Source organism: Schistocerca piceifrons, chromosome 9 (genome assembly GCF_021461385.2).
Source record: "Schistocerca piceifrons isolate TAMUIC-IGC-003096 chromosome 9, iqSchPice1.1, whole genome shotgun sequence".
NCBI lineage: Eukaryota > Metazoa > Arthropoda > Insecta > Orthoptera > Acrididae > Schistocerca > Schistocerca piceifrons.
Window position 1 is genome coordinate 123,926,437 of NC_060146.1, and position 21,152 is coordinate 123,947,588.

Below are 21,152 nucleotides of genomic sequence, written 5' to 3' on the forward strand. Positions count from 1 at the left end.
TGCGAGCCAGGAATGCACCGCTTCTTTCACTGCTTCGTCCGAGGCAAATCGACGGCCCCTTAATGCCTGTTTGAGTGGATCAAACAAGTGATAGTCAGATGGGGCAAGATCGGGACTACATGGAGTATGATAAAGTACTTCAAATCGGAATATCTGGAGCGTTTCAGCAGTGTGGGCAGCAGTGTGCGGACGGGCATTGTCGTGCAACAATGCAACACCTTTTGACAGCAATCCTCGGTGTTTGCTCGGAATTGGAGGCCTCAGCCTGGCAGTAAGCATCTCACTGTAACGTACATTGTTTATTGTTGTGCCCCTTTCCTCATAATGTCCCAGTACTGGAACTTGTGCGTCCCAAAAAACCGTAAGCATCAGTTTTCCTGCGGACAGTTGGGTCTTGAACTTTTCCTTACACAGCGAATTTTGATGTCTCCATTCCATAATCTGTCGTTTACTCTCCGGCTCGTGATTATGGATCCATGTTTCGTCACCAGTAATGATCCTGTCTAAGAAGTTATCCCCTTCGTTACCATGGCGATCCATTATTTCTTTTTACAGATGTCCAAGCGCGTTTCCTTATGCAGCTGTGTAAGTTGTTCCGGGACCCATCTGGCACAAACTTTATGAATCCCAAGTCTGTGGTGGATGATTTCGTAGGCAAAACCGTGACTAATTTGCAGACTATGTGCCTCTTCGCCAATAGTTAATCGCCTGTCTAAGAAAATCATTTCACGTGAACGCTCAATGGTTTCTTCACATGTGGCGGTAAACGGTCGTCCGGCTCCTTCATCGTGCGTAACACTCGTGCAGCCATTTCGGAATTTTTCAGTCCATTCGTAAACACTCCGTTGTGACAAAACGTTGTTCCCGTAGTGTACCGAAAGTCTTCGATGAATTTTAGCCCCTGATACGCCTTCCGACCACAAGAAACGAATCACAGAACGTTGCTCTTCTTTGGTGCAAATAGACAGCGGAGCAGTCAAGATTAACAGCACGGCAGTGGTAAGGAAACTAACCTAGCAAAATTGCAAAGGAATAACAACAAATAAACGAATAATGCGTCGTCAACGTACGACAGCACTACCGTAATAAACAAAAATATAACTAGATTGCGGATAATAATTGACTTACCCGCCTATATTATTGGTCAGTGATGTAAATTTGTTATCTAATATAATTTCCTGCTTCCCCTCATTTTACAATTGCATATTAACTTATTCCATTAGATAAAATTGTTTGACCCCTCTGATTTTGAGCGCTGAATGTCTAGGGTGCAAAAAATACATTTCATTTTCATGATTACCACATAAAAGTTGATTTCTCCGTTTAATATGCGATTCGACAAAACATTAACTGTCATTGTCTATTATAGACGCTGAACTGTCATTTTATTACTGACAAGGATGGTACTTGATACTCCTACAGAAATTTGTAACTCTGACGTTTCTTCATTGAACGATAGGCTCGATTAACCTAATTACTGTTTACAAATGTCGTTTATACAACATTATTATTATATCACTGATAACTCTTGGAGGACATTATTTTCATTTGTACGTTTTACATGACTGACATGTTTCCATGACAGCGTCGTTTTTCTTTTGTTTTTACTTGTCCTGCACACAAAAAATGTTGTTGTTGATAGGAACTACCTGTTGCCAACTGTGAAATCAGTTTTATTAACTGGTGGTTCCTATTATTTCACCAACGATTGTTTTACAGATCTTCTTATGTTTTTACTCTGACATTAGATCTTTTTGGTCATCTGAGACTACATAGGCCTGAGATGGCAATGAACTTTTAACTTTTATATATACGCAACATTCTTGTGTTTCTCAAGATGTCGTGAAACGCTGGTTCTGTTACGTTCCACCATTTTCTTTTCTTTTTTTTTTTTTTTTTTTTTTTGTTACTCTGCCTTACGAAAGGTTCTGCTGTGTGAAACATTATTTTTGAAGCGACAGGTGTAATAATTCCGTAAGTTAGTTCTGCAAGTACTTAATATGATGTCGAAATTTGGAGGTACAACTGTTATATCCCGATTTTTTGGTCTGTGTATGTGTTGGCCTAAGCTATCGCCAGAACACCGGTCGGGAAAAATTAAGCGCGAAGATCGATTAGTAGCAGCTGGTTCATGCGCGCCTATCACAAGAGAGGACAGAGACACACCCACAAGCAACACACCACCAACGCCCTCTCGACAGCAAGTATTTAGGCAGTCGCTAGCCTGAGGGCCTCACTCACTGATTCATCCAATTTGGCATCTGGCAGTTTACTCGCAAAAAAATGGTTCATATGGCTCTGAGTACTATGTGACTTAACTGCTGAGGTTATCAGTCGCCTGGAACTTATAACTAATTAAACCTAACTAATCTAAGGACATCACACACATCCATGCCTGATGCAGGATTCGAACCTGTGACCGTAGCGGTCGCTCGGTTCCAGACTGTAGCGACTAGAACCGCACGGCCACTCCGGCCGGCAGTTTACTCGCAGAGAAGCTTTAGTCCATCACAGGCTACGACATTACATAGCGTCCAGACTAGTGACTATAACTGATGAGCTTGCAGCACAGCACATGGACTCTATTGAAGTTAAGTAAAGTTGCCGGTTCATATGAATAAAGAACCATATAATGCATGTGTGTACTTGTGCTGTAGAAAAAGGAGAATGGCCACCCATTATGACATCTTCTGTCTTGCTTCCTTGCGCTACAAGACTCTAAGGTGCATTTAGATATGACTTTGTTCTGTTAGTTCAGTCTTCCAGTTGATTATGGTTAGAGAAACCAAAACTGTTCATGAATAAATTTAATATATACGCGTAATAGAAAAAATGTTTTCTATAAGTAACGGAAATTCCTGTATTTCTGTAAAAAAAAAGAACTCAGCAATACCATGGATTACAGAAATTAGAAAAGTACTGGAGAGAGCCGATACTGAAAAATCGTAAATAACAGAGGGAACATATTTTGAGAATAATGTGCTAAATTTCTTTTACTGCGTAATAAACATAAATCAGTAATAATACTGATTAGAGAAAGGAAAATGCAGGAGCTCTGTAAAAACAGGGAACAAAAAAATGAAGAGGTAATTAATTAGTTACATGCTCCTTCTACTCACTACAAAGATAGAAAAGATGACATGAAGATTTGAAATAGTAACCATAAACATCAATTTAGTATTTGTAGAAAACCTACCAGCATATATGTCAGTATTAACAATTTATCTTGCCACCCCTGCCAACAAAATATGGCATATTTCAGAGCAATGGTAAATCGAATTAAGAAAGTACCAATGAGTGACACAAACCAACGACATCAAAACAATTAAAATAGTTTCTCATAATAATGGATGTAAATCCATAATAATAGAAAAACTCCAGAACAAAATGCAAACAAAAACCACAGATCCACTTAAGAGCAATCCACAAAACATGCACTCCAAACCAAATCAGTGTACCACAGAATCCAAACCTAAATATGCTGCTTTCCCATATATTGGCCCACTATCATACCACGTAGCAAACTTAATTAAAAAGAAAAATATCACAGTCAGCTTTTCCACAAATAATAAATTACAACAAAAAGTAGTCCATGGTATAAACACATCCAAGAACCCCTACAGTAAATCAGGAATATACAAGCTCAAATGTGATGCATGCCCAAAATTCTACATTGTACAGACAGGTAGAAGTTTTGAAATTACATACAAAGAACACACTAATGCCTTAAGGCTTGGCAACTTGAATAAATCGGCATTTGCAGCCCGTATTGCTGAAGAAAACCATTCAGTGAGAAACACTGAGAACAACTTAAAAATTTAACGGTCAGCAGAAAAGGGAGCCACTATGAATATACGGAAGTAATAGAAATACACACACACGAAAACAGCACCCCAGACTATACCCTTAATCAACAAACTGAGTTGGCTAACACCCCAAAATGAAAAATTTCCCAAAATTATTTTCTACCCTCCGAAGTAAATAGTATTCCTACTCCTATCTGCACATCAAGCAGCACATTTATAATTTTCTACAATCCCCATGATGCTGGATGTGAATAAATATGTACTGTTTGCCCATATATAAAATATAATTTTTAAAAATAGACATAGAACATCTTTATAACTTGTGTAGCAGTATTCGCTCTAATATTTGCTAAATCAATGTCTCTCTGTACTGGTGTAAAAGGCGTTTCAGTTACAGAAGTGAATATGTGATCTTTTCCCAAACATGGGGCATCTTTATAATGTTACGATATATCATAGCATCTCTAACACTCATACGTTTCTAAACACTTTGTATCTATCAAAACATGTGGTGCACGTCAGAAGTGTATTCTGAGACTAATACGAAGTGCTCAGTGATGCAAATTTACTTGTGCAACAGTGAGAATGTGGTGGAAATGTATAAAGTGACAAATATGAAGCGCTCAGTTATACAAGTTTATGTGTGGAATGATGGTAATGTGGCGAAAACTACGAGAGTCGTCTGCTAGATGAAAACTATGAAAACAAGTACTCCAAACCGGCATTTCACGTGAGTCACACCCCAATGCAAATCTTTAACGCAACTCTCTGTGTGAGGTGCTTATAATTATGTATTATTTATATTTTAGGACAACTAGTCACTAAAATGCACCACATGCCGTCTGACGATGAGCTGTAATGATTCTAAACCGGTAACTGTACCTTTTGAATAAAGGAACTTAGAATAAATTTGTGACTGGTTGCTGTCTCAACACCATCAACTTTTGTTTTGATATAATAGCCACGGTCTCCAACCATGTCATCATATAAAAAAATTGAACAAAAGTATGTTCTCCATATGTGCTGACTCGCCGTGTATAAGTTTTCTTGTGTATGTTGAATTACAGAGTTATTTGGGTGAGTTAAAACCGTGTTCTTCACTGGTAGCGCTGACGATTAAACGCAGATTTCCTTGATTCTGACGGGTTTCTAGACATCACGTGCGTCATCTTATTTCACTGCGATGTGCAGAGAACCAGAAGAGTGCTGTACCTGCGGATCACATAACGTACTGTAAATTTTAGAGACATTTAATTAATCAAAAATACCTATATGTACTTTTCAAACACAAACAAAGTTTCGCCTCGATTTCTGTTCCGTATATTACTTTGCGAGAAAATAAAATAAAGCTTCCGCTCAGTCTCAGCGGGTAACCGTACGCCTCGCTGTCACGGTTAAAAGTCTGCGAAATTTGTAAAAATACTGCGTGATAAATGGGCGTGAATTTTAAGCACCCCGCTGCTCTGGTAAGGAACGAAGCAACGAGAAATTACACGCCAGTGTAAATATTGGCGGTAAATTATAACGCAGAGTCCACCGCCGTCAGAAAATCCCACAACACAGCAGACATGGTGTTCGTGCTGTGTTGTTGCGTATACACTGCTCGTCTCGCCTGACGCCCTGAAGACCAGTTCTTATTTTTTATGTGGGGATCAAATGCAGAGTGTCCCAAGAATGTTGCGACAAACTTCTACCAGATGTGGGGACACATCATACAGATTGAGAATCGTCTGCTCAACATGTCTATTTTATTCTTCTGAAACCCATCTTCCTTGTTTCTGACAATTTTTGATGCGCCTGATCACGTAGTTCACTCACCGTCCTTCGATTCCAATTACATCTTCCACGACTACCTGTCAACACCCTAGGTTTTCCTGTCTCAGATACTGTTGTCCTACCTGCATATGACCCTCAGTATTTGCATGCTGTTCATATTAAAGTGTCCATGCTGCAGTATAGCCACAAAAGTTATAACACACTGTAGTTCTCAAATTTTTCGCACGTCTGATAGGTAGTTTTGAAAACGTGATTTCCTTCTCCAAATACCTTTCAGCTGACATTTAGCCTTATGTCAGTTTCATTAGCCCTTTACCGATTGTCTTCAACTTTCCTAAACACAAAAGCCATTTATCTTTTTTGTGTCTGCATCGTTAACGTGTGCAATTTTCTATTCCACCTCACTGATTATTCATTGCATTAATTTATTTCGAACGATGGAGTCTAAGATGGCGTATTACGTAGGATTCCAGAAAGTACGGTAAATGTAATCCCTCATTAAGAACGCCGTACAACAACAGTTGCCCCATCGTCAGAAGAGATTATATGTTTGGATGTCCTGCAGGCATAGTTCTGCTGCACTGCGGATAGTTGTCGTATCATAGCATGCGAGTGAAATACCTCGGAGACTACAAACGCGCTAGAAAGTTGAAGTACATTTTGAAGTGCATTTTATGTGTGATGCTACAAACGAATGTTAAACATTAGATGGACTGATAAGGTAAAGAATGAAAAAGTTCTCTGAAGAATCCACGAGGAATCGAATATAACAAGGAACAGAATGACAGCAAATCTGTTAAGGCATCACGGAATAACTTCCATGGTAGCAGATGGAGCTGTAGAGGGTTAAAAACTATAGAGGAAGGCAGAGATTCCAACACATTCACCAAAAAATTGAAATAATTGAGTATATAGGTTACAAGTGCTACCCAGAGATGATAAGGTTCGCACAGAGGGGAAATTCATGCCGTAGACAGCATCAAACTAGTTATAGGACTGATAACTCAAAAAAATAAAACCATTGTGGTACCATTTTTAAGCGGGATAATCATCGTACAAACGTGGCACCTGTCTCTATGACGTTAAGGAACTTCCGCGCTCAAGATGATAGCCCTGAATTGAGAACAAGAACAAACGCTGGGGCTTTGGAAGTTATGCGCCTCAAAGGAATTCATATACTAATGCAGGCCCTTATTGCCAAAATTGAAATATGGTGCGATCCCTTTGGTGATCTTAAAAATTTTCAGGGGTGCACGTGCGCCTGGTCCAGAAACTACCATTTCGAAAGTTACAAGCGAATATCGTGCTGATTCCAGTGACAATGGAATACATGTACCGGTACTGTAGTTGCTAAGAATATAGGGTAGGCAATTCTGACGAGTACTTAAGTTCGAAAATGATGGAGTCTCACCTCACTTTGGACTGAGTGTTTCTGAACACTTGGAGCAGACATTCTCTGAAAAGTGGATGGTTATTGGAGGTCCTGTTTCGCGACCAGTTTATTTACCTGATTTCACCCCACTTTATCTTCTTGCGTGGCCATGTGAGAGATCTTGTGTACGAGACACCTGTCGAGACAAAACAAGATATCCAGGCAAGAAAAACAGTCGCCTGTAACACTCTTCAAATGACACTAGGAGTACTATGACGGGTACAACAGCAATTTTTACTAAGATACGGGGCCTGCACTGACGCTGGGGGACACCGTTTTGAGCAGCTGTTGTAAATGTATCTCCTTGTGAAAGTTGTTCCAGTAAATGGAACTCATTATTACTCCAATGCAGACTTAGGATTTTCGGGGTCTCTGACACCAAGATATACGGTTACTAGTCTATCAACAAGGGAAATTATCTACGGATGTTGGGGAAGATTCAGCTGGAATTCCGTGAGTCATGATCAGGGTTCGGAATTTGGGGCCTTTAGTAGAGCGCTGAGCGAGGCTAAGATGACACTTGACTAGATTTTCGCTTCCATACTAGGGTCCCTCGATTCAAATTCATACATTGACCCTACTCCAGTAACATCACAACGTATTCAGCCTTTACACCTGGTTTCGTTTATACATCCCAAATTCATTACACCGGAGTGGCGCATGTTTCGAAAACAGTGTTTTCATTAACATATTTATATTTGGAATGGACTGATTTAGTGGGAAAACTAATTAACTGTCAGTAATAAATTGGACGTACAATAAGATATCCACAACCATACGAGGTGGAACGCTAGTGTAAAATTACGCTACGTAACAAGCACGGTAACATGCTTATGTACACCTAAGTAAAACACCAAACGAAGTTTCACGTTCATGGGACAGCTGTCCTAAATATTATGAATGTGCTAACAGGAAAGTCCCCGCTTCGTCTGGTCCTTCTTTCCTATTGTTTTATGGACTGAAGAAAAATGTTCAGTTAGTCATCTCATCATTGTATCACCGTATTTATTTGAAGTACATTGTTACAGACTACATTCTATGTATCAGTTGCGGGTGTAAAGGGGAATAAATTTCGTGGCTGTCCATCAAACGTATACATTACCCATACTTGTCAGTGCGAGAAACACGATACTTTTAAATACACTTCACAACACTCGAATGTTTGCCCTTGTGTTTGACTGATATTCAAACTGTACGCCAATCAGAAACTGAAGGGTTTTGAATCTGAGTGTTAAATTAGTTGAAATGAGTGGGATTCGTAGTATGAATATTTCCGGTTAATGTTTCCTCTTCATAATGCTGTTTACAAGCTTTTTTTCAAGGACGTACCCGAAACCATGGGCGAATATCGATATTCTCTTGGGAAGTTTGCACTCTAGTCTTGATTCATCACTGTATCAATAGCTTTATATTATATTCCTCCCTTGGGTTTGCAATTCACTTTACCTCTCGTAGGCATTCGCACAACTCGTCGGTTCTGATCATTTTGCTTGAGTGCAGATCAATGGATTGATTTATCTGAAAGACTTTGTTGGCCTTTAACTGTGCTTTTATTATCAAATCCACAATAGTAATTCCAACGTACTGGTCATTTTCGAAGTAAATACCAAATTACAACGATATGTAAGGTCTACAAAAGGTTGAGCGTAACACTAACATAATAAATACATGTTTTACATACGAATCACGAAAATCAGAGTTAAAAGAGACTTAAAATTACTTACGAGGTCACTCTCTACCGCTCACGTCAGCCTTACTCACGCAATTATCTACATAAAATCTAAAATGCGCAAGTTGTTACGAGAACGCATCGTGAAACACACGAGTAAATGCTCACTAACTTGCATACCTGTAGCTAGAGGTTATGGGACAGCATCTCTTATTGAATTATGATACCAAAAGACTGCCATAGTTGCGAAGAAAATAGGTTATTTTATCCATGGCTTTAATTTTCAGCAGCTGTAGTACTATTTATTCAGTTTAAAATTCTATCATCGCTACCAAAGAAATTTCATTATGCTTTAGCAGACTCCACAAATTAGTTTGTCATCTTAAGACTCTACGAAGAAGATATTGACTTCTGGTAAACCAATACTAAGGTTCCGAAGATCAGAAATTAATTTCCCTGATCTTGTGTAGCGTAATAAAATGTATTTACAACCGATGACTCAACTGTATCCTGAAAAAATAAAATATGAGTTTATTCATTAGGTGATCGGTTTCTGGATAGTCCTCACTTGCAAACCAACCAAGGCTTGCAGAGTAGGACGTACCGGTCACCTGCTGAGTAAACGTCTACTTATTCGCAACTCTGGCTGTCTTTTTGTCCCATACTTCTCAATAAATTTACCATTATGTGGCAGACTCGACAAAAAAAAAAAACCTGTAGTTAAACTCAAGATCACAGTACATAGCAGTAACGAACAGCACAATGGTCACAACAGGCGATGTACTCCATCTCCAAAGACTGCACTTACGACGCACGAAAACATCCTCATACACAACCTTGGCCAGCACAGAGAAGTACTATGGAAAACACACACATCACTGGTATAATATTCTACAGTGTGTTTGCTCTTAGGTGTTAATCTCTTACGGTACTAGGGAGACGGAGCTTAATCAAACTTCGTTAACAGAAGGAAAAAAAAAACTTGTGAGAGACATACATATCCACAAACTAGCTAATACCTTTATCGCTAGATGGTTATGAAAACATAATAATACAATAACAAGACACAGCTACAAAATACTCCCGCATTATATAGATACCAGATTTTTACATAGCGTCTAGGCTACACTTCACACCAATGACAAGCAGTAGAAATACACTCATGAGTGTCAGGTACAGAAGCACAACAATAACTTTATCAACGGCAAAAATACCATCTTCACATCCTAATACAAGAATTGCTCTGCACTATCATGCAATGAATATGTCAGAGAAAATGTGGGGCTTACGCAGATATCGTACCACAAAGGCGTTGAACATAGCAAATATATTATTCTATTGACAGCACAAAATAATAGCACAGATGAAGATTCCAGTAAGAATCTAAACCATGCGTTTTAATATGAGTAAAGGACTTCGTGATCCTCTCGTGATCATGCCATGTAATGTCTTACTGAAGGATGGGGTGTACAATGTGGAGACGAGCGTGCGTAACATCGTAAAGAAACGCAAAGTCTTTTTATAAAAGCAATCACAACATCAAACGTGGCAAAATAACAACATTCTTCAATTTAAAAAATAAAATAATTCATCATGGTACTTCGAGCATATAAGTCATAGTACCTGGAAACAACAACAATGGGATAAAAGCTTCCACTCCCTGTAACCCTATCTTACTCCCCAGCACTAATTTTTGGTGTGTAGTTGTGTTTGTTTTAACATGTACATTTGACAGCAAAAAAAAGTGGGTCACTGCCGAATACAACCAACATAACGCAGCAGTGTTGCAGGTCCTCTAAACACCAAAACCCCGTGGGGTACAGTCGTTTGACTACACACAATGGGTACCCCAAGAGACTACTAGAGACCAAAGGTCTTTATGGCAGTCAGTCTAAGTGTCAACTAATATCGTCATACAAAACGTATTAGAAAACACGGTCTTAGCGATGAGACACCCCATAACACTCATGAACTAACCTTATTTACAAAAAGTGACATTCAAAAAGTTCTGAGAAAACGGATTATTTTACATATATCGTTCAGTAATCCTCAGTCAAAATTAAATACTTGAGACAATATATGTAGTTACAAAGCCGTACGGCAATTGGGAAAAAGTTTTTCGCTCTCGAAAAGGTTTTCCATCCACGTGCTGAACGTCGCTCAACGGCGAGTGGCTCTGGAAACTTGATACTGGACGAACCAGTAAAAAAAAAAAAAAAAAAAAAAAAAAAAAAAAAAAAAAAAAAAAAAAAAAAAAAAAAACGCGATTAACGGCAACAAGCACTCTACGGAAATCTCGACATTAACAGCGAATCACCAGTAATATCATCGTTCTCGTAACACGTCAACAGCTACGTGTACACAAATTTGAAATTTAAATAACATGAACAACGTCGTCGTTCTGGACCTGGATTCAAACCCACCACCTATAGCCATTGCTAACTAAGCTAAGCTTTGTTTGTGCCTTATTGAGACCCGAACACTAGGCATAAAGAGACATGAAGTATAGACGTTTGTACCAGTATCAGTTATCAATTCAGATCCTGGAAATAAATGAAAATGTTTGTACTGAACTGGGAATCCTGTCATAACAGTTACCTTCCTGGGAACTACCCACGACGACGTTTAATATGGTCTCATTCACAAGAAACAAGGTATGCTCATGTTTAAAATTGAAATTCCATCATGTAAAGCTTTTGACGGGGATGCGAACCCAGCACCTAATCGGATTGTTAACGAAGTGCGTAAAATCAAAAGTTAAGTATCAAATGTTTTCACCAACAGCGAGATGTTGAAACCTTAAATGACGATAGAATTGTTTTTGCTTGACTAGGATTCGAACCCAGCATCTAGCGCCGTCGTTTTAAAGCCAGGAACAGACGATAAATAGCTATTGTTGGTTCACCAGTAGCGAGATATGCGCATGTTTAGCTAGACATCAGGCGTCGATAAGTTCTGTTCAAATGGTTCAAATGGCTCTGAGCACTATGGGACTTAACTGCTGAGATCATCAGTCCCCTAGAACGTAGAACTACTTAAACCTAACTAACCTAAGGACATCACACACAACCATGCCCGAGGCAGGATTCGAACCTGCGACCGTAGCAGCTGCGCGGTTCCAGACTATAGCGCCTAGAACCGCTCGGCCACTCCGGCCGGCGATAAGTTCTGTGCTGAATGGAATTCAAACCCCGCACACGTGGTCATGAAGACACTTTAACTATCAAATTCTTTTCCAATAATAGCTAGGAGTGGAATGTTTGTACATTCAATCATGTGACGGAAAATACTCTGCTGGTTTGAAGTTGAATCCACAAAATATCGTCGTTGGTGATCACAACGAACAGAACGTCAAACCCAAATCCGTTTTCGCCAGTAGGATGGAGAGGAAAGTTTGAACTTGAAAAGAGGTAAGGAAACGTTTGATACCTAATCTGATAAAAAGCTCATCATGCGGCTGTGAGTTGAAACGAATACGTTACACCTGACAACGCACGAAGAGACGTTGAAAATGCAATTATTTTTCACTAGTAGTTCGGAGTGCACATGCTAGGGCTTGAAATGAAATAATGAATATTTTATGCTGATCAGGATTCGAAACCAGATAGGTGGCTTTCGAGGAGGCCTAGAAGAGTTTGCAATCTTGGGGAACACAGTGAAATAGAATTCGAATCCCAGTCCAGCACCACAATTTTCAACGTCTCAGTTTCAAATAAAGCAGGAGCCTTGTGAACTTACATGGCCATTGGTTCATTAAATTAAATACGTTTTCTAGTTTACGATGGCTTACTGGTGACAGAGTCTCTGTCCTCCGGGGTTTCTCCATCTGTCACAGCTCAAACGAATGCCGCTCTGCCCCAGTCGGCAGCGAAGGGATGTTATCTTTATTGCAGATATTGAACTACGGAGCTTACTGGCGTTCTGCACTTGGCGTAACTAGAGGTGAAGGAGAGTTACTTGTGTGTGTTTAAAATCTACGCCTTACGTGAGATGTGAACCTACACGATTTACACTTCAACACAAGATTAATCCACCAGACAACAGAACCTCCTGTCAAGCACATAATTATGAATTGCAGAGTATTTATTTAGATGTAGATGAAGATGTCAAGGGGCGGGTAACAGGAAGGAGGGTGGGATCTGGAAACGGATAAAAGTGCAGAAGCACAGAATATAAGCGTGAAATGCTTGCAAAGTATTGATTACTTAGATGTGTGCCACAGTTCGTTTTATCTTAGAACCGAGAGATAAGGAAGGAATGTTTTCACAACGAAGAATGGGTTGTAGGGAAGGGGAGATCCAAGAATACGGTTTCATAGGTGTAGAGAGGAATGATAGAGAGTAAAGACAGCAGCAATGAAAAGAGAATATATAGAATCACTGGAAACCGCTAGATTTGTTTATAAAGTTTTGGGGGAATGGAATAGAAGGGCATTTGCGGCGATAGTGTCAGAGAGAGAGAGAGTTTGAGAGAGAGTAGAGGAGATATTAACAACGAGTAAACGTAACATGAAATCGTTTGCGTATTGTGTGGAGGACGGAGGGTGTATTCATGGATTGAGAGGAAGAGAGAGATGTATTTGAAATAACAAAAACTTCTGTGACAGAGTCCGTCTACGCTGACTAGTTTGTAAATACACTCCTGGAAATTGAAATAAGAACACCGTGAATTCATTGTCCCAGGAAGGGGAAACTTTATTGACACATTCCTGGGGTCAGATACATCACATGATCACACTGACAGAACCACAGGCACATAGACACAGGCAACAGAGCATGCACAATGTCGGCACTAGTACAGTGTATATCCACCTTTCGCAGCAATGCAGGCTGCTATTCTCCCATGGAGACGATCGTAGAGATGCTGGATGTAGTCCTGTGGAACGGCTTTCCATGCCATTTCCACCTGGCGCCTCAGTTGGACCAGCGTTCGTGCTGGACGTGCAGACCGCGTGAGACGACGCTTCATCCAGTCCCAAACATGCTTAATGGGGGACAGATCCGGAGATCTTGCTGGCCAGGGTAGTTGACTTACACCTTCTAGAGCACGTTGGGTGGCACGGGATACATGCGGACGTGCATTGTCCTGTTGGAACAGCAAGTTCCCTTGCCGGTCTAGGAATGGTAGAACGATGGGTTCGATGACGGTTTGGATGTACCGTGCACTATTCAGTGTCCCCTCGACGATCACCAGTGGTGTACGGCCAGTGTAGGAGATCGCTCCCCACACCATGATGCCGGGTGTTGGCCCTGTGTGCCTCGGTCGTATGCAGTCCTGATTGTGGCGCTCACCTGCACGGCGCCAAACACGCATACGACCATCATTGGCACCAAGGCAGAAGCGACTCTCATCGCTGAAGACGACACGTCTCCATTCGTCCCTCCATTCACGCCTGTCGCGACACCACTGGAGGCGGGCTGCACGATGTTGGGGCGTGAGCGGAAGACGGCCTAACGGTGTGCGGGACCGTAGCCCAGCTTCATGGAGACGGTTGCGAATGGTCCTCGCCGATACCCCAGGAGCAACAGTGTCCCTAATTTGCTGGGAAGTGGCGGTGCGGTCCCCTACGGCACTGCGTAGGATCCTACGGTCTTGGCGTGCATCCGTGCGTCGCTGCGGTCCGGTCCCAGGTCGACGGGCACGTGCACCTTCCGCCGACCACTGGCGACAACATCGATGTACTGTGGAGACCTCACGCCCCACGTGTTGAGCAATTCGGCGGTACGGCCACCCGGCCTCCCGCATGCCCACTATACGCCCTCGCTCAAAGTCCGTCAACTGCACATACGGTTCACGTCCACGCTGTCGCGGCATGCTACCAGTGTTAAAGACCGCGACGGAGCTCCGTATGCCACGGCAAACTGGCTGACACTGACGGCGGCGGTGCACAAATGCTGCGCAGCTAGCGCCATTCGACGGCCAACACCGCGGTTCCTGGTGTGTCCGCTGTGCCGTGCGTGTGATCATTGCTTGTACAGCCCTCTCGCAGTGTCCGGAGCAAGTATGGTGGGTCTGACACACCGGTGTCAAAGTGTTCTTTTTTCCATTTCCAGGAGTGTATCTAGACAGGGTATAAATGAAATCAAAATAGAATATTTAACAAACTGTATATTCAAAAGAAACCCAGTTGAATTAAAAAGGCAACTCAATGGAAATCTAACCCATATTGTATCTTTTCTGTTGACACGCGATTTTCCTCTAGCTCCCAGTGAGGAAAAATGACGAAAAAGAAAACACAACATTTTAACGACTAACATTTGATCTAGAATCTTTCATTATTTTGTACTTCTATCATGCGTCTTGGCATAGAATGTATAAGCCGTCGGACGTAACAGCCTGGAAGAAGCAACTTCCTCCCAGGCTTCCAGGACACAGTCCCAAAGAGCGTCCGCAGTAGTAGGTTGATTTCGTGGCCAGATCTCTGTTAATGTTCTGGCGACCTCAGCCCACATGTTTTCCATGGGGTTTGTATCAGCCGCCCGTGGCGACCAGCCCATGACGTTGACGCCAATCGTGGAGAGCCGCTGCTGAACAAATACAGATAGGCGGCCACTTCTTCTCGTCGTGGTTACATATTCGCGTCGATGGTGAGTGCCTTGCGGCCTGTAAACGATTCGTGGACCGTCGTTACTGGTGGAACACACCTTCTCATCAGTGAAAATGACGTTGTGCCACGACGCCCTCAGATGGAGCTCCGCAAATGCTAGCCGGTATAAAACGTTGTCTCCGCTGAGCTCTTGTTTTATGGCGGATCGTCGTGCATACACTCCAGCGTCCCTCAGCCTTCGACGGATCGTGTCACAGGAGTTGGGGAAGTTGGTCTCCTGCCGCAACTGCTTCGAGTTCAGAAAGGGTTTTTCTCTGCTCCTTGACACTAGGTCCCTGTCTTCCTGCTGTGAGATCACTCTCTTCCTGTCTGAGCCACGAGCCCTGTTGGTGGTGCCTCTTTCAAGGCAGATCCTCCACCATCTCGTTGCAGTGGGTATGTGGTACGTCATACGGTCTGCCAGCTTCTCTGATGGAACATCCTCCTTCTTCAATGAGAGCGACGACTCTATCTCGAATAGACCTCTCCCAGCGAGCCATTACGGCAGACAGCCTGATGTGTATTTTTTTTATTGATTTTCAATTCCCCCCGAAGGGGGCGGGCTGGCAGCAGTTTAGTACACTGCCCTACAGCCTACAGACATTATTAAAAACGGAAGAAGAAAAGAAACAAGAAAAACAGGCGATAAAACGGTAACTTAAAGTGTAAAATTGCGGAAAAATGCGGAAAATTAAAACAGAAAGCAAAAGGGGTTGGCAATGTTAATAAAATACACAAGAATCAGACAAGTAAATAGTAGACACACAATTAAAAAAAATGGCGACAGTCTGGTTTCTGATCGCAAGAGAGAAAAAATCACACCCAGCGACATTATGATGGCCGTTCGCAACACTTCCCAAAAGACACAACACGGAACACTCACTGTAAAAACACTCACTCTCACTGTAAAACACTGCACGAAAATGGCGGCACAAAGATGACACTCCCGAGCCAAGGGCAGATGGGAGGGGGACCTGGAGGAGGGGGAAAGACAAGGAGGGAGGAGAGGAAAAAACGAAAAATGGGGGGGGGAACAATTTTGGGAGAGATAAGGGGGGGGAGGGGCATGGCAGATGCGAGAGGGAATGAGAAGAGGCAGAGGAGGGAGATGCAAAAGCAGTCAGGGGAGAGAAGGGGGCAGAGAGAGAGGAGGTGGGGAAGAAAGAGGATGGAAGGGGGGAGAGGGAGCCCAGGAAAATGACAGACGAAAGGAAGGGGAGAGGATCAGAGTTGATAGGAGGGATAGATGGAGGGAGAGAGGGCATCATCCGGGAGGGGGAGTTGATGGAAGCCACCTTGGGAAAGGAGATGAAGAGTGTAGAGATGAAGGGTAGGAGGGACACAACAGTGAAGACGTGGCAGGGGGCGAGGATGGGATAGGACAGGAGCAACCAGGGGGTGAGGGAGATGAAGGCAGTGGGAGGTGTAGAGGATGCAGATACGTTCGAGGAATAGGAGCAGATGGGGGAAAGGAATGAGGTCATAGGGGATCTGCATGGGGGGACAGGAGGCACATACGGAAGGCGAGGCAGAGTGCATGACGCTCAACGATCTGAAGGGACTTATAGAATTGTACTGATGCCAAGAGAGGAGGTTAACTTTTTTTTTTTTTGGGTCATCAGTCTACTGACTGGTTTGATGCGGCCCGCCACCAATTCCTTTCCTGTGCTAACCTCTTCATCTCAGAGTAGCACTTGCAACCTACGTCCTCAATTATTTGCTTGACGTATTCCAATCTCTGTCTTCCTCTACAGTTTTTGCCCTCTACAGCTCCCTCTAGTACCATGGAAGTCATTCCCTCATGTCTTAGCAGATGTCCTATCATCCTGTCCCTTCTCCTTATCAGTGTTTTCCACATATTCCTTTCCTCTCCGATTCTGCGTAGAACCTCCCCATTCCTTACCTTATCAGTCCATCCAATTTTCAACATTCGTCTATAGCACCACATCTCAAATGCTTCGATTCTCTTCTGTTCCGGTTTTTCTACAGTCCATGTTTCACTACCATACAATGCTGCACTCCAGACGTACACCCTCAGAAATTTCTTCCTCAGATTAAGGCCGGTATTTGATATTAGTAGACTTCTCTTGGCCAGAAATGCCTTTTTTGCCATAGCGAGTCTGCTTTTGATATCCTCCTTGCTCTGTCCGTCATTGGTTATTTTACTGCCTAGGTAGCAGAATTCCTTAACTTCATTGACTTCGTGACCATCAATCGTGATGTTAAGTTTCTCGCAGTTCTCATTTCTACTACTTCTCATTACCTTCGTCTTTCTCCGATTTACTCTCAAACAATACAGTGTACTCATTACACTGTTCATTCCGTTCAGCAGATCATTTAATTCTTCTTCACTTTCACTCAGGATAGCAATGTCATCAGCGAATCGTATCATTGATATCCTTTCACCTTGTATTTTAATTCCACTCCTGAACCTTTCTTTTATTTCCATCATTGCTTCCTCGATGTACAGATTGAAGAGTAGGGGCGAAAGGCTACAGCCTTGTCTTACACCCTTCTTAATACGAGCACTTCGTTCTCGATCGTCCACTCTTATTATACCCTCTTGGTTGTTGTACATATTGTATATGACCCGTCTCTCCCTATAGCTTACCCCTACTTTTTTCAGAATCTCGAACAGTTTGCACCATTTTATATTGTCGAACGCTTTTCCAGGTCGACAAATGTATGAAAGTGTCTTGATTTTCCATTGGCCTTGCTTCCATTATTAGCCGTAATGTCAGAATTGGTTCTCTCGTCCATTACTTTTCCTAAAGCCAAACTGATCTTCACCTAGCGCATTCTCAATTTTCTTTTTCATTCTTCTGTATATTATTCTTGTAAGCAGCTTCGATGCATGAGCTGTTAAGCTGATGGTGCGATAATTCTCGCACTTGTCAGCTCTTGCCGTCTTCGGAATTGTGTGGATGATGCTTTTCCGAAAGTCAGATGGTATATCGCCAGACTCATATATTCTACACACCAACTTGAATAGTCGTTTTGTTGCCACTTCCCCCAATTATTTTAGAAATTCTATTGGAATGTTATCTATCCCTTCTGCCTTATTTGACCGTAAGTCCTCCAAAGCTCTTTTAAATTCCGATCTAATACTGTATCCCATATCTCTTCTAAATCGACTCCTGTTTCTTCTTCTGTCACATCAGACAAATCTTCACCCTCATAGAGGCTTTCAATGTATTCTTTCCACCTATCTGCTCTCCCCTCTGCATTTAAGAGTGGAATTCCCGTTGCACTCTTAATGTTACCACCGTTGCTTTTAATGTCACCAAAGTTTGTTTCGACTTTCCTGTATGCTGAGTCTGTCCTTCCGAGAATCGTAACTTTTTCGATGTCTTCACATTTTTCCTGCAGCCATTACGTCTTAGCTTCCCTGCACTTCCTATTTATTTCATTCCTCAGCGACTTGTGTTTCTGTATTCCTGGTTTTCCCGGAACATATTTGTACTTCCTCCTTTCATCAATCAACTGAAGTATTTCTTCTGCTACCCATGGTTTCTTCGCAAATACCTTCTTTGCACCTATGTTTTCCTTCCCAACTTCTGTGATGGCCGTTTTTAGAGATGCCCATTCCTCTTCAACTGTACTGCCTACTGCGCTATTCCTTATTGCTGTATCTATAGCGTTAGAGAACTTCAAAAGTATCTCGTCATTCCTTAGTATTCTTCCTGACTAATGTCTTGAACTTTTGCCTACTCTTCATCAGTACTACATTGTGATCTGAGTCTATATCTGCTCCTGCGTACGCCTTACAGTCCAGTATCTGATTTCGGAATCTCTGTCTACCCATGATGTAATCTAATTGAAATCTTCCCGTATCTCCCGGCCTTTTCCAAGTATACCAACTCGTCTTGTGATTCTTGAACAGGGTATTCGCTATTACTAGCTGAAACTTGTTGTTGTTGTTGTGTGGTCTTCAGTCCTGAGACTGGTTTGATGCAGCTCTCCATGCTACTCTATCCTGAGCAAGCTTTTCAACTCCCAGTACCTACTGCAACCTACATCCTTCTGAATCTGCTTAGTGTATTCATCTCTTGGTCTTCCTCTACGATTTTTACCCTCCACGCTGCCCTCCAATACTAAATTGGTGATCCCTTGATGCCTCAGAACATGTCCTACCAACCGATCCCTTCTTCTGGTCAAGTTGTGCCACAAACTTCTCTTCTCCCCAACCCTATTCAATACTTCCTCATTAGTTATGTGATCTACCCATCTAATCTTCAGCATTCTTCTGTAGCACCACATTTCGAAAGCTTCTATTCTCTTCTTGTCCAAACTATTTATCGTCCATGTTTCACTTCCATACATGGCTACACTCCATACGAATACTTTCAGAAATGACTTCCTGACACTTAAATCTATACTCGATGTTAACAAATTTCTCTTCTTCAGAAACGCTTTCCTTGCCATTGCCAGCCTACATTTTATATCCTCTCTACTTCGACCATCATCAGTTATTTTGCTCCCCAAATAGCAAAACTCCTTTACTACTTTAAGTGCCTCATTTCCTAATCTAATTCCCTCAGCATCACCCGACTTAATTAGACTACATTCCATTATCCTTGTTTTGCTTTTGTCGATGTTCATCTTATATCCTCCTTTCAAGACACTGTCCATTTCATTCAACTGCTCTTCCAAGTCCTTTGCTGTCTCTGACAGAATTACAATGTCATCGGCGAACCTCAAAGTTTTTATTTCTTCTCCATGAATTTTAATACCTACTCCGAATTTTTCTTTTGTTTCCTTTACTGCTTGCTCAATATACAGATTGAACAACATCGGGGAGAGGCTACAACCCTGTCTTATACCCTTCCCATCCACTGCTTCCCTTTCATGTCCCTCGACTCTTATAACTGCCATCTGGTTTCTGCACAAATTGTAAATAGCCTTTCGCTCCCTGTATTTTACCCCTGCCACCTTTAGAATTTGAAAGAGAGTATTCCAGTCATTGTCAAAAGCTTTCTCCAAGTCTTGTTACAGAACTCAATTAGTCTTTCTCCTCTTTCATTCCTTGTCCCAAGGCCATATTCTCCTGTAACCTTTTCTTCTACTCCTTCCCCTACAACTGCATTTGCCGGCCGCGGCGCTCAGGCCGGACCCACGCGACCGCTACGGTCGCAGGTTCGAATCCTGCCTCGGGCCTGGATGTGTGTGATGTCCTTAGGTTAGTTAGGTTTAAGCAGTTCTAAGTTCTAGGGGACTGATGACCACAGATGTTAAGTCCCATAGTGCTCAGAGCCATTTGAACCAACTGCATTCCAGTCGCCCATAACTATTAGATTTTCGTCCCCCTTTACATACTGCATTACTCTTTCAATATCCTCATACACTTTCTCTATCTGTTCATCTTCAGTTTGCGACGTCGGCATGTATACCTGAACTGTCGTTGTCGGTGTTGGTCTGCTGTCGGTTCTGATTAAAACAACCCGGTCACTGAACTGTTCACAGTAACACACCCTCTGCCCCACCTTCCTATTCATAACGAATCCTACAACTGTTATACCATTTTCTGCTGCTGTTGATATTACCCGATACTCATCTGACCAGAAATCCTTGTCTTCCTTCAACTTAACTTCACTGACCGCTACTATATCCAGTTTGAGCCTTTGCATTTCCCTTTTCAGATTTTCTAGTTACCCTACCACGTTGAAGCCTCTGACATTCCACGCCCCGACTCGTAGAACGTTATCCTTTCGTTGATTATTCAATCTTTTTCGCATGGTAACCTCCCCCTTGGCAGTCCCCTCCCGGATATCCGAATGGGGGACTATTCCGGAATCTTTTGCCAATGGAGAGATCATCATGACACTTCTGCAATTACAGGCCACAAGTCCTGTGGATACACGTTACGTGTCTTTAATGCAGTGG